The sequence below is a fragment of the Protopterus annectens genome, chromosome 7.part0 (assembly GCF_019279795.1).
Source record: "Protopterus annectens isolate FY-2018-M chromosome 7.part0, PAN1.0, whole genome shotgun sequence".
In the NCBI taxonomy this organism is placed as follows: domain Eukaryota; kingdom Metazoa; phylum Chordata; order Ceratodontiformes; family Protopteridae; genus Protopterus; species Protopterus annectens.
Genome location: NC_056739.1, coordinates 1,713,288,698 through 1,713,302,568, shown reverse-complemented (window position 1 = coordinate 1,713,302,568; position 13,871 = coordinate 1,713,288,698). Strand labels below are relative to the sequence as shown.

Genomic DNA, 13,871 nt, shown 5'->3' with positions numbered 1-13,871 from the left:
TTGGTGATTTAAGGGATGAGTTGATAAAACATAGACTTGTGTGTGGTATTAAAGATGATGCAGTGAGAAAGATTTTGCTTTGAGACAGTGATTTAACTTTGAATAAGGCCATTGAGATTTGTCAGATATATGAGCTTAGAGAAATTCACACAAATATGCTTACAAATGACAAATGCATGCTTCCAGTATCTTCTAGTGCTCATGCTGATAATATGTAGCAAGTGGTTTAAATAAACAGGCCCAAGCACATGGCAACAACTGTGAGCCCTGCAACAGTCACTGGGAAACCCCATAGCTTTCTAGCAAATTCCAGAGTGCGCACAGTCTCAGTGAAGCACAAGAGTGAGTCAGCAAACTCAGAGCATGTACCCTCACCTAGCCTCATAGTCAACTGCCGTATGCGGTGGCAGGGTTCCTATTGTGAAATCAAACATTAAGAACACTGAATACCAGAAGGACGAACTTGGTAGTTCGAAAGGTGAGAATGTCAAAGGCGCGGAAACCTGAATTCTTTCCTAGGGAAAGAATTCAGTTGGCCATTTCTGCGACTTCTGCATTTTTAGACCGGGTCAAGGTAAGTGTACGAATGGGTAGTGACAAACTTTAGGGTTAGGGCGTGGATCACGTAAGTGTGCAATAGTGATAGACTTTAGGGTTAGGGCACGAGTCAGGTAAGTGTGCAATGGTGACGGACTTTAGGGTTAGGGTGCGGGTCAGGTAAGTGTGCGATATTGATGGACTTTAGGGTTAGGGCGCGGGTCAGGTAAGTGTGCAATAGTGACGGACTTTAGGGTTAGGGCTGGGTTAAGGATAGTGCATAGATAGTGGTGTATGTTAGGTTTAGTGTAGGTTTTGAAGGTGTTTGGTGTGATTGTGTTATGTGCATGTTTTTCGGAACAGCAAATTTTTTCCCTGGGGAAAAAAATGCTGTTTTGAAGTTTCTATGTTATCCGAATTCGATCTTCCAAGTTCGAACTTATGGTGTTCGACATTGTGGAAGTTCGATTTTGTGATATAGACCCTGGTGGCAATCATGTGTCTAAAAGAGAAAAGTGCTTAGCATTTGGTCAACAATGCCACAAATGTAATAAGCGGAATCATTTCAAAAGGTTTTGTAATTCAAAAGAAACACATTCTTTTATCAAAAGAGAACATTCAAAAAGGCAAGTTGAAAAATTAGAAAGCTATGACCCTAATTTTTATGTTGATGGTGTATCAGTGCTTTATAAAACAGTCAATAAAGTAGATTTATGGGCAAAAAAATGAAGTATTTTGTACTGTTCGGACAAATGGAACATCCATAGAGCTCAAAGCTGACATGAGTTCAAAGTGCAATGTTATGTCAGGAGAAACATTTGCTTGTTGCTTGTGATGGTGAAGAAATTTATACTGAAGGTTTAGTAGTGCTTTCATGTTACTGTGCTGGGAACAGCTATGAATTGCAATTATATGTGGTCAAAAGGCATGTACAGTCATTATTAGGCCTCATAGACAGTCTGAAAATGGGACTACTTTCATTTAGTAAAGAAGTCCACCATGTAAGCTTAAAATACCATTGTTTTAATTTCACCCAGTCTATTTTTTCTACCTATGCTGATGTTTTTGAAGACAAACTAGGCAAACTACCAGTTGTGTACTCCATGAAGTTAGACCCTGAAGTCAGTCCAGTTATCAGACCAGCCTGGAACGTTCCTATAGCTATGCAGAACAGAGTCAAAGGCGAGCTAGATAAAATGGTGCAGCAAGGGGTGATATGTCCAGTTGCTGAACCAACTGAAAGGGTATCTTCCATGGTGGTTGCTCATAAGAAAAGCTCAGATGATATCAGAATATGTATTGATCCACGAGATTTAAACAAAGCACTGAAAAGATCTCATTATCCAATGCATACAGTAGAAGTCACTGTTCTTATGCCAAATGTCACTGTTTTTTCTGTCTTAGATGCAAAAAGTTAATTTTGACAAATTTTGCTTGACAAAAAATCCTCATTGCTAACCACTTTCAATACTATTTTGGTAGGTACAGATTTTTGAGAATGCCATTTGGGATACATTCTGCCAGTGAAGTCTTCCAGTGTGCAATGGAGCAATTTTTTTTCTGGGTATCTGTGTGCTGTTATAGTAGATGATAATCTAGTTGGAAGTAATTGTGAAGCCGAGGATGACAGAAACCTCAAGAAATTTCTATAAAGAGCATGTGAAGTGAATCTTAAGCTGAATCCTCAGAAGTGTAAATTCCGGCTACAAAATGTTACTTATGTTGGTCACTTAATTACCAGTTCAAGCTTATGACCAGATCCTTCCAAGCAAACAGCAATTCTTTTGATGCCAGCTTCAAACAATGTTCAAGCCTTGCAATGTTTTTTTGGCATGGTTAACTACCTAGGCAAGTTCATTCCAGACTTGAGCCAACTTTCAGCACTGCTCAGAGAGCTGACATGCAACGATATATCTTGGTCATGGTCAGAACAAGACCAGAGAGCATTTGATGTCCTGAACAAGAGAATTGCCAGTCCACCAACTCTCAGATACTATGATATTCACAAACCAGTTACTCTTTCTTGTGATGCTTCAAAGTTTGTTCTTGGTGCAGATATTCTTCAAGGGGGTAGACCGGTAGACTATGCATCTAGAACTCTAACCCAAACTGAGATGCAGTATGCACAGCTAGAGAAAGAACTCTTGGCAATTGTGTTGATTGTTTGAAGTTTCATGATTATATTTATGGTAGACCTATCCAGATTGAAACAGATCAGCAACCTCGTCATTATTTTGAGAAAGCCTGTGCATACAGCTGCTGCTAGATAGCAACGCATGATGTTGAAACTGCAAAATTATAATTTCAGTCTTGTCTACACAAAAGGCAAACTTCTTTATCTTGCTGATACTTTATCCAGATTGCCCAGAAATACCACAGTGAACAGCATAAAAATGAAAAACTTGATTTTGAGGTCATGGAAGTGAGAATGTTTTCTTCCACACATCTTGACGAGGTTAGAAGACATACAGCCTCAGATCCAGTTCTTCAGAAGCTCAACCACTTTATCACTTTAGAATGGCCATCAAAGCAATCTTGTTTGCCTCATGACTTGCAACCTTATTTTCCTTACAGAGATGAGATTTTGTTTGACAATGGTATCATCACAAATGGTCCTAAAGTGATTGTTCCAAAATCCTTGCAACAAGAGTATATTACTGTCTTGCATCATGGCCACCCAGGAACTGATTCTACCAAAAGAAGGGTGAGAGAACTAGTATTTTGGCCTTCTGTGTCAAGGGACATTGAGAGAGTACTTTCATCTTGTTCTGTATGTAATAGTACTAAGCCAGGTCAACAGAAAGAACCACTTCAGCTAAACCAAATTCTTGAACTACCTTGGTCGGCAGTAGCTACAGATATTTTCGAAAGGAATGGTCAACATTACTTGATGTTAGCATACTCTTATCCAATTGGTTCAAGACTGACCTACTTCCTAATCTAGCATCCAGTACTGTCATTACTAAGATGAAGCATCATTTTGCAGTTCACGGTAGTCCGCACAAAGTTATTTCTAACAATGGTACACAGTTTACAAGCCACCAGTTCAAAAGATTTGCTGAAGAGTGGGAGTTTACTCATGTTACAAGTAGCCCTGAGTACTTGCAGTCAAATAGTTTTACAGAACATTCAGTTCAAAGTGCAAAACAATTACTAGAGAACTCAAAAAGAGACAATAGTGATGTTTTCTTGAGTCTCTTAAATCTCAGAAATATTCCTTGTGATAAATATCGTGGTTCACCTGCAGAGACTTCTGTCGAGACAAACCATAACCACACTACCAATTAACAGTCATCTATTGGTTCCATGTGTCAGGAACAACAGATCAATGAAAACACATCTGTTGAAGAAGCGCTTATCCCAGAAGTCCTATTATGATAAGTCCAGCAAACCGCTCAGTCCATTACGAGAAGAGGAGATAGTGAGGATGCAGACATCCAAAGGTTTTGATCGGATTGGTGTTGTGAAAAGTATATATCCAGAGCCGAGATTGTATATTATGGAATCATAAGGAGTAGACTTTAGGCAGAATCGGAAACATTTGGTCCCGGTGTCCAAGACTGTATTGCAGAATCAGACCTGTGAGAAAGACTCTAAATCTCAGTGAGTTATCCAGCATTCCAGTTCCAAAGAACGTTCCAGTAAATGTCCCTATTCTTGAGAAGAATCCCGAAACTCCAGAATCTGTTTGTTCACCAATGACTTTCCCTGTTGCTAAATCCAGTTCTAATTGCTATATCACTAGATCAGGTCACATTTCCAGACCATGTTCCAGATGCATGGGAATTTGGACATAAGTGTTGCATTTCTTTCTTACTGTCTGTATAATTGCATGTCTTATTCAAATGTCATTTTTACTGTGGGCAATTCAATAAAGACGGAGGGTGCAGATCACTATGTATGTATGCTTTTAAGAAACTTTCCATGGGCTTGGAAAAGTGTATAAATACTGAACGCATAGTCTGACTGACATTTTGTAATAAGCTGTTGAGATGTAATTATGCATGGCTATGTAGTCTGTCAGTACCTGTGAACCTATGAGCCTATGAGTATCCCTCACAGTACCACTAGATAAGACACACACATACACACACACACACACACACACACACACACACACACACACACACACACACACACACACACACACACACACACACACACACACACACACACACACACACACACACACATGCATGGACCACAATACATTTGTTACAATGTTCTGAATAAACCTGTGTTTTGGACTACCTTGGTTTTCTTCTGCTGGTGTGTACCAATATATATATATATATATATATATATATATATATATATATATATATATATATTAACCTACCCTTATGTGGCAGAAAAGGGTCTAACAGCCAGGTCACATACCTAGTTACCAAATAAATTAACTAAAGAAAATTAAAATTAAGCTGGCAGTAAAATACCTTCACAAATTCATAATTTACTAGACTCCATGGCAAGACTGATGATATTAAGATCATTTATTCAAGCAGTTTGAAAGATAGTGAGTTTAGCATGTAGTTAGCCCTGGCAGTAAGTGGAAGCCATCTAGCTTTTAACCGTGCTCTTCAGCACTGGAAAACTATATGAGCCTTAATGCATTAGTTTCAACTGTTTGCAACATGCTAGGGTTGCAGGCAGACAAGAAGACAATCATAGGCTGAGTACATTCCCATCAGGGAATTAATACATAATAGCTTTTACTGTATGGACTTCAGCTGTGTTGTGGGAAGATGAAAAATATATGCTGATTTAAGGTGCTGTAGGACTTTGATTTACTTGCTCAGTGAGATCATGAAAGGTGAGGGTATCATTTAATAGAACATTTTATTCTGCTACTATAGGCAGCTACATTCCAGTGTGATTAGTAATATTTGCCATTGAATATTGGCTAAATATTTTTCTGCACTACTAAATGTAATATATTGCTATTATTTTATAATTAACTTACTGTCTGCACTAATGTTCCTCGTTATTAAAGTTGTGCAGTAGTTTCTCAGAAATAAATTGAGGAGCCCTAATATCTTAATTATGACAATATCATCAGCAAACATGGTAAAAGTTAAACTTGGTAGGTCCCATGGCAAGAGGTCTACACAGACAGAGAAGAGTGGTGAGTCCAAATGAAGCCTGCGCTAGTGGGCAGATGTTTGAAATTGGCCTGTAATCAGCTACATGAGAAGGTGTTGAAACTAAAGCAAGAAGAAGGATCAGCACATGTTTAGGAGCACAAGCCTTGGAGATAATGTTAAATTATAGATGCAGGCTAATAGTTCTGCTACTATTTTGGCAACCTTGATAAGTTATGGATGTAGATAATGAAGTTAGAAATTGTGATTCAGCTATAGGTTAGTGAATTTTCTTAACTGACTTCTTTAAAGTAGAATGGTGGATTTGCAGCATTTAAGTAATGGGTTAAGGGGTTAGAAAGTAAGCTTTCCAAATCTCTTTGATTTTGTAGTGTGGGAGGATTGTAACCTGCATGATATTTATGACCTAAAAAACATTTTATACAAGGTCAGGATAAGTAGTATGCAATATCAGCCCTTCATCTACTGCTGCTGTTACAACTTTATAGACTTCAACAAGATTCAAAATGAAAGATTTCCTCTAAACAACTCATAATGTTCCATTATCTAAAACTGGAAAGTCCCAAGTATCATTCTAGATGAATTATGGCTTTGTACCTAATTTTACATAGAATGCTGGAAAGGCTGATGGATGTAAAAATGTTTGGTGTGATTTGACTTCCCACTTGTGAACTGAAAACACTACATCCTGTCATCATAGGTCAGGGTTATGCTCACATGCTAACATTTGGATTAACAGGACTGATATAGGTTTAGTTTGGCACACTGTAGTAGTGATGTAGCAGATGACCTGGGTTAGTGGCTAAGGCAACTGATGGAGTGGTAGGGAAGGGTGGTCATTACCATCCTGGGGTGGGGTGTTTACTGTGTCTATACTTGGGGGAGGCTTGGGAAGACACATGGGTAGGAGTGCCAAAAGATGGTATAGGGTGGGGATTTGACCGAGCTGAGATGGAGTCAGGGCAATGGAGAAATTTCATTTCAGAGATATGTTAAGACCACACAGATAAACACTTCATTAATGGCTTATTATCATGTCTCTGAATTGACTAATACACTGTACAACCTGACTGTTCTCTTTTCTCCTTAGCAGCCCACACACTTCATTAACAAAGGCATGCATCTGCACAGATATTCAGACACCCGTGTAGATGTGTGCTTACACACACACACACACACACACACACACACACACACACACACACACACACACACACACACACACACACACACACACACACACACACACACACACACACACACACACACACACACACACACACACACACACACACACACACACACTCATTCACAAACAAGCCCTGACATTCACTCACACTTATGGAAACATGTTCAGGCACACTTAAACACACACACACACACACACACACACACACACACACACACACACACACACACACACACACACACACACACACGCATGCTGGGGATCCCCTAACTACAGGACTGTGACTACTGAAACAGACAAACATGCTTCCAATCTTGACATCTCCTACGTACCTTCTGTACTGCAACCACACACACACACATACATGCACACACGCACACACACACGCACACATACACACACACACACACACACACACACACACACACACACACACACACACCTTCACACATACTATACACACACACACACACACACACACAAACACACCGCCACACATATTATGCACACACACACACACACACACACACACACACACACACACACACACACACATGCAGATTCATGATTTCCCTACTTAATGGGATGAAAAGTTGGAAAGTCTGCAGGAGTGGCCCTGCCAAGATGATTTAAACTGGGCTTCACAATTGTTAGGCAGGCTCTGGTTTCATTGTTTATTTTGTGTTAATGCCTTGTAGTTTAAGTCTATAACCATCTGTTCATCTGAGGAATAAGATGTTCAGGAATGGCAGAGAAGGGGAGAGATAAAAGCTGAGAAGAAATCTGCATAAACCAGAGTCAAAGGTGTTACATCAGGGAAGAGGATGGGCACTTACTAACTAAAATTGGAGAACAAATAGATCAGAATCTAGGTTAAGTGCTCTGGAAGTTAAGATAGAGACCTTTAGGAGGAGAGCTGGTGGACTCATGCATTATAGAAAGAGGAATGCAGAATGGAGGAGAAAATAAAGGAGTAGGGTAGGAGAAACTGAGTACTGCTCATTGGCTATCTCAATTTTCCAGCAGTAGATTGGAGGATTCTGAATTCTAGAAAGAGAAATTGGGAGTTGGCAGAGGTCTTTAATAATGAGAGGTTCAGCCAGGTGATGCAGGACTATAGCAGAAAGGGCAGAATTCTGGACATGGTCCTAACCAATGAAAAAGGTGCCATGGATGTCTCAGATAAGCTATGTTAGCAATCAAGAAAGGTTAGGAATACAAAGGTGACAATGGCATGGGATTTTCAGAGAGTGGATTATGCTGTGGTGGGAGAAAAGGTCAAGCAGGTTATGAGGCTGCAGCAATTCAAGGAAGTAAGTAAAATATGGAAATAGATCAAGGATGGCGTACTTGAGAATATAAACTAGACTGAGCAAAAGAAGAAAAATGACAAAAAGAGAAAAATGATGATGCTACAGAGGGGTTTAAGGAAAGCAATTAGGCAAAAGGTGGGCTTATAAGAGCTTGAAAAGGATGGATGGTAAGGGGGAGGGAAATCTACTTTAACAACTTGAGTTTCAACTGCTCAAGTTCCAACAACTCACTGATCATCCCCAAAATGCATATACTAATGACTGTCAGTGAGTTAAATACATCTGTTTGTTTTTGCAGAGATCAACACCCCCTCCAACATGGGTCTCTGCTTTCATGCCTTCAGTCTCCAAATATACTGACTTCAAAGTCACATAGTTTCATAGTTTCATAGTTTAGTACTAGGCTATCTGCCCTGGGGCATTTGTAAGCCTAGCCATAGTGATGTGGCTTTTGCCACCCCATGAAATGGTGCAAAAATGTACAGAATAAATTTAGAATACTGTGCCTCTGTCTAGTAGTGACACAATGAAGGTCCCCTTATATAATAGAATTAGTTTACTGTGCCCCTGTCTAGCAGTGACACAGATGTGACCCCTGGGGTAAACTTACGATCTCCCATCCACTCATCAAGATTTCTCTTGAAGAGAGTCAGTGAGGGGCTCTGCCTAATATGAACTGGGATCTTGTTCCAAAGCATGGGAAGCCTCTGGGTTATGAATCTATCCCTCCAGCATGTCCTATTCATACTTGTGCTGAGGTTTAAGTCTTTAGCTCTTGTGGTCCTGATGGATTTGGATTTTTTGAGATGGAGCATATCCATCAGATCCTGATTGGACATGGCCTTGTACATCAGGCAGAGATCACCTCTGAGCAGGTGGTATGCTACTGAATAGAGCTGAAGTTTCTTTAGTCTGGCAGAATAAGACATATGTTGGAGACCCTTGATCCTCTTGGTGAGGTACTTTTGTGGTCTCTCCAGCTGTTGCAAATGCCGGGTGAGGTACATACCAAATGGGGCATTGTACTCAATCATGGGTCTGATGAGGGAGGAGTATAGGGGTACAATGACATCCTTGGATCTGGATGTGAATCCCTTCATGATGAGGTGTGCAAGGTAGAATGTTTTTCTAACCAATTTGGCAACGTGGGTGTCAAATGAGAGGTCGCTGTCGACTTGGGTCCCTAGGTCTCTGATTACTTTTTCCGTACTCAGTGGTTGCTGTCTATGTGATAATTTGTGGGTACTTTGTTTTTCCCAAAGGGGATGACTATACATTTTTTTGGCATTTAGTTTAAGGCCGTGACTCCGGCACCAGTTGTCCGTTTCTGTGAGGCCTTTTTGTAGGATGTATGTGTCCGCTGGTATATCGACTATGGCGCCTAGTTTGCAGTCATCTGCGAACTTTGTCAGCCACAGCCCTCCCATGTTTGCTTTAACATCTGAGAAATAAATGCCGAACAAGAGGGGTCCCAGGACAGATCCCTGTGGGACACCACTTGTGACTGGCTTTGAGTCTGACATTGCTCCAGCGATTTTAACTTTATGGGTTCTGTCCTTTAGCCATTGTAACTATATTTAAGGTCTGCATATTCAAACATACTGAAATACCCAAGCTTTGAGCAGGAGGAATATGAGCTACTAAAAGAGAACCAGTGGTGGCTACTACAAGGGTAAAAAAACAGTGTGAGGGCATTAGAAGGAATGTTTAACTGAAGTTGGTGTAAAGGCATAAGAAGGAAAACAAGGACATTTTCAGGTACATAGGATGCAGGAACAAAAATGCCCATTCTTAAGAGAGAAGCAAGGGGGATTGCATATGACTGGGTAAAAGCAGATCTACTTAATGAATACTTTGATTCAGACCTCAAAGAAAACAAAAGCAAGGTGCCGTGGTAGGAGGCAGGAAGGTCAGAAAGTTATGAACAATGGGCAGTCACCAGGATAGAGAGGGAAAAGGTAGAAGAGGATTTTGCTGCCTTTAGGGAAGATAAACACAAGAATCAGATGGGTTATTTCCCAGACTCCTCAGAAATGTTGCCATTGTGCTTGCTAATCACATGACAGAGCTCTTTAATGGATCACAGGCTAGTAAACAAGTACTTGATTGTACAAGGGGTGAAGAGTAAAAATATGGGGAGCTAGAGACCTCACAGCTTAACAGCAGTGGTAGGGAAAGCCATGGAGAGAATCCTGAGATGAAGGTTAGTATAATTTCTAAAAGACAACAATCTCCAGGGCAGCAGCCAGCATGGGTTCATGACCAGAAGCAGCTGTCAATTAAACTTAATCCAGTTTAAGACTGGGTTACAGGTGAACTGATACCAGCAGGCATAAGCAAAGCATTTGACTCTTTCCCACACTGGTTACTAATGAGAAAACTGGAAGGGCTGGGGTTAAGACCAAGACCTGAGAACTGGATAGCTGCATGTTTAAAAGGTTGGGCAGAGAGAACTATGGCCAGCCAATGAGCCAGAATTAGGAACTTGACTATTGGAATACCTAAGCAGTTTGTCCAGGACCCAGTACTATTCAAAGTGTTTGTCTCAGTCATATCTAAGGGAATAGAGAACAAACTTGACACATTTAGTTCTTAATGTGGACCCAGAGAAAGATGCAGCAGTCAAGGATGGTGAAAGAATCAGAGGAAGCACTGGGAAAGGCTGGCCAAGTAAAAAGTGTAATTTTCGAGGTTTAGTGCAAATAAATGCAAAGTGTTGCACATAGTCCATGCCAGGTTTATTGTGACCTATCAGCTGGGAGGAGTAGAATTCATGGCAGCAAGTCAGGAAAAGGGTTGGGGAGTGTTTACACCATGAGCACAAGAAAGAACATGACAGCAGCAGACAGAGTGCTAGGATGTATCCTCAGGGAGAAAGATTCCAGGAAGCAAATAGGTACAGCTTCCACTTTAGTGGGCCATGGTTAGATCATGCTTTGAATGCTGAGTACTGTATGCATTTCTGAAAACCATACAGGGAAAGGGAAATCTACTTGCTTGTTCAGAATTTAGATGGAAGCCTACAGAGAGAGATCCTCTGGCTGGAAAAAATGTGGCTACAGGAGCTTGGAGATCTTCTCACTTGAGATCAAAAAGATGGGGAAGATATGATACCTGTGCCCAAGATCATTTCAGGATGATTTGATTAGAGTTAACATGAACAGGAAGAGCAGGTGTGGAACATAAAGACACCTGTGGTACATTGTAGGTGCTAACTATTCCCTGGATTTTTGAAGGTGGCTGTAGACTTCTGGAATGGACTGCTGGAATGAGTAGCAGAAAGGGCATTGATACAGGTATTAAAGATGATATGGAGGAAACATGGTGAAAGGGTAAGAAGAAAAGGCAAATTTGGAGTGTAATTGATTTATACATTGATAGATGATTCTGTTATTATGATTTGGAGCTTGATGTGTTCTTTTTGTGTGGTTCTGGGAATCAGTCTGGAGGTGATATGGTCCCTAACAAATACAGAGATGTCACAACAGTTGTCATTAGGTCTGAAGACATGGTAGTCTCAAAATCCGTCTATGGGGGAGCACTATCTGAGCAATGAAACCAAGTTTCAGTATTATACTGATACGAATATGCTCTGAATGGAGGAGAGCTTTGTGGTCAAAGCAGTTTGTTGTAGATACTTCTGGCATTGAGAAGCGTCACCTTAATGTAATCCTGTTGTGGATTTGATATGTTAGTTACATTGGGATGGTCATTTGTTTGATTCTGCCTGCAAAAGGCACTATGGGAGTAGCAAAGGCTTTAGCTTGTATGCAGAAACCTTGGAATGAGAGGTGCAGGTCATCATTTTCAAAGCAATCAGAATTGCCAAACATCTCCTCCCACTCTGACACATATTGGCTCCCCCTAGAAAAAAAACATCAATTATTTAGCTAATTGCTGAAGCCATTTATCTTTTGTTTGTATTTAGGCATTATTTTTTTGGAGAAGAATGGAAGGATTCCACTCAGGATCAGAGTTTTGCCTGCATTTGTTACATGCATTGAGAGTTCTGATATGTCTCTGCATATTCTTCACTGTTTTATGTCTCAAGCCATTCACACACAAGTGGGTCACCACTATGTCATAGCCACACTTGTTAAATAAAATGGTCTTAATGTCCCTTGACATATCAGAGATCCTAGCACCTGAGAGGCAAAGTCTTTCTTGGGGGGGGGGTCTTTTAATATAGTTGACTTTATATGGCATCATGAACTCATTGTCTCTGTCACTTAATGACCCAGGTCAGAATATCTTGTAAGACTGTGTTCTAAATGTAAGTAGTTACATAGTTGTGTGTGCGCAAGTGGGTTGAATTTGAATTCATAATAACATTTTCATAGCAGAAATCCTTACAGGTCTGCTATGTTCATCTGTACCATGGAATAGTTTTCATAGTGTGAGAGGGTGTCATTCTTAAATATTATATCAGTAATAATATTTCACAGCAAAAACTGACATAAGGGTATTACTGTAGTATGGACACAGACTAGAAATAAACATTGTACTATGCTAGTCTTAATGTTGAACAAAAGTTTTATGCCAAGTGTAGGTTATTTGTACAGTATAATATTAGGACAGATGCCACATTATTTAGTCACAGTATGTGGGTATCTGCTCTTACTCTCCTCTTTGGGTTATGATTCTGTTAATTTGTACACATTTCGAGGGGTCAGGTAACACTGACGGGCAATATCATATCCCACAATGAACCACATACAGTGTGAAACAGGATGCTTTATAAATCTCAGACATTACCTAATGTTATGTCTATACTGAGGCAGGAATATGATTATCTTTCTCCATACACATAGTTAGCATCTTATAAACATATGCTTGAGCAAAAAATGGCACCTGCACAACTATATCAAACAATGTCATGGAAAGAGTGTGAAAACAGAGATGCATATGATAACAGCAAAATATATGTTCATTTAGGGCAATTTTGTATCCTGTGCACAGAAATACCTAGAATCAAATGTTCAATGGAAATATTTTTATGAAAAGTTGATTTTATACAATTCAGATACAGACATCAGCAGAGCAGTACATTTCTTTATAAGGCACATTTTCTCCACACGCAATATTCCAAATAAGGAAAGGTAGATAGCGACAGGTGAGTAAATAGATTATATAGACAGACAGATAGCAAACATTCATCAGTTTTAAGTTTTGGTTAAAATAACAAAAAAAAATAACAACAAACTAGAAATACCTCATGTTTTACAACTAAGGAAGACAGAACCAGTTTATTTGACCAGTTTTTACTTTTGTTGCTTTACAAGTAAGTTTTCTTTTTGGCATTATACATGCAACAGTGTTACTATTATAGAGATTCATTGAATTATAATGAGGCCAGAACTTTGTTTAGACAGTTATAAGGCTGTCCAATTCATCAGACTCATGGATTCAAAACAAAGCTGTGATCTCTTTCTGTTGATATGGACATGCACCATCTCTGGCAATGATTTAAGGTGTGTCTGGCATGAACAGGACAACTAAGTACCCTGATGTCCCAACAAATATGGCAACACATACAGTATTAACTACAGTTCTCATGAGACTAATATGGAGTTCCAAAAGAATGCCACAATGACACACATTAAACATGGCAGACTGAAATGCTGGCATTCTGTGTAGGAGTGTGTTTTGGCATGAACTAGTGACAAGACATATGTGGGGGGATTCATAAAACTTAATATGAGGTGTACGCTATGTGTATACCTCCAGGTC

At 39.8% G+C, this 13,871-nt stretch overlaps 1 protein-coding gene across 3 annotated transcripts in view; it reads right to left on the bottom strand.

The window, feature by feature from the left end:
• Positions 1-13,871, bottom strand: part of DYTN (dystrotelin) — a 410,223-nt gene that overhangs the window by 209,717 nt on the left and 186,635 nt on the right. The gene's annotated exons all lie outside the window — the stretch shown is intronic.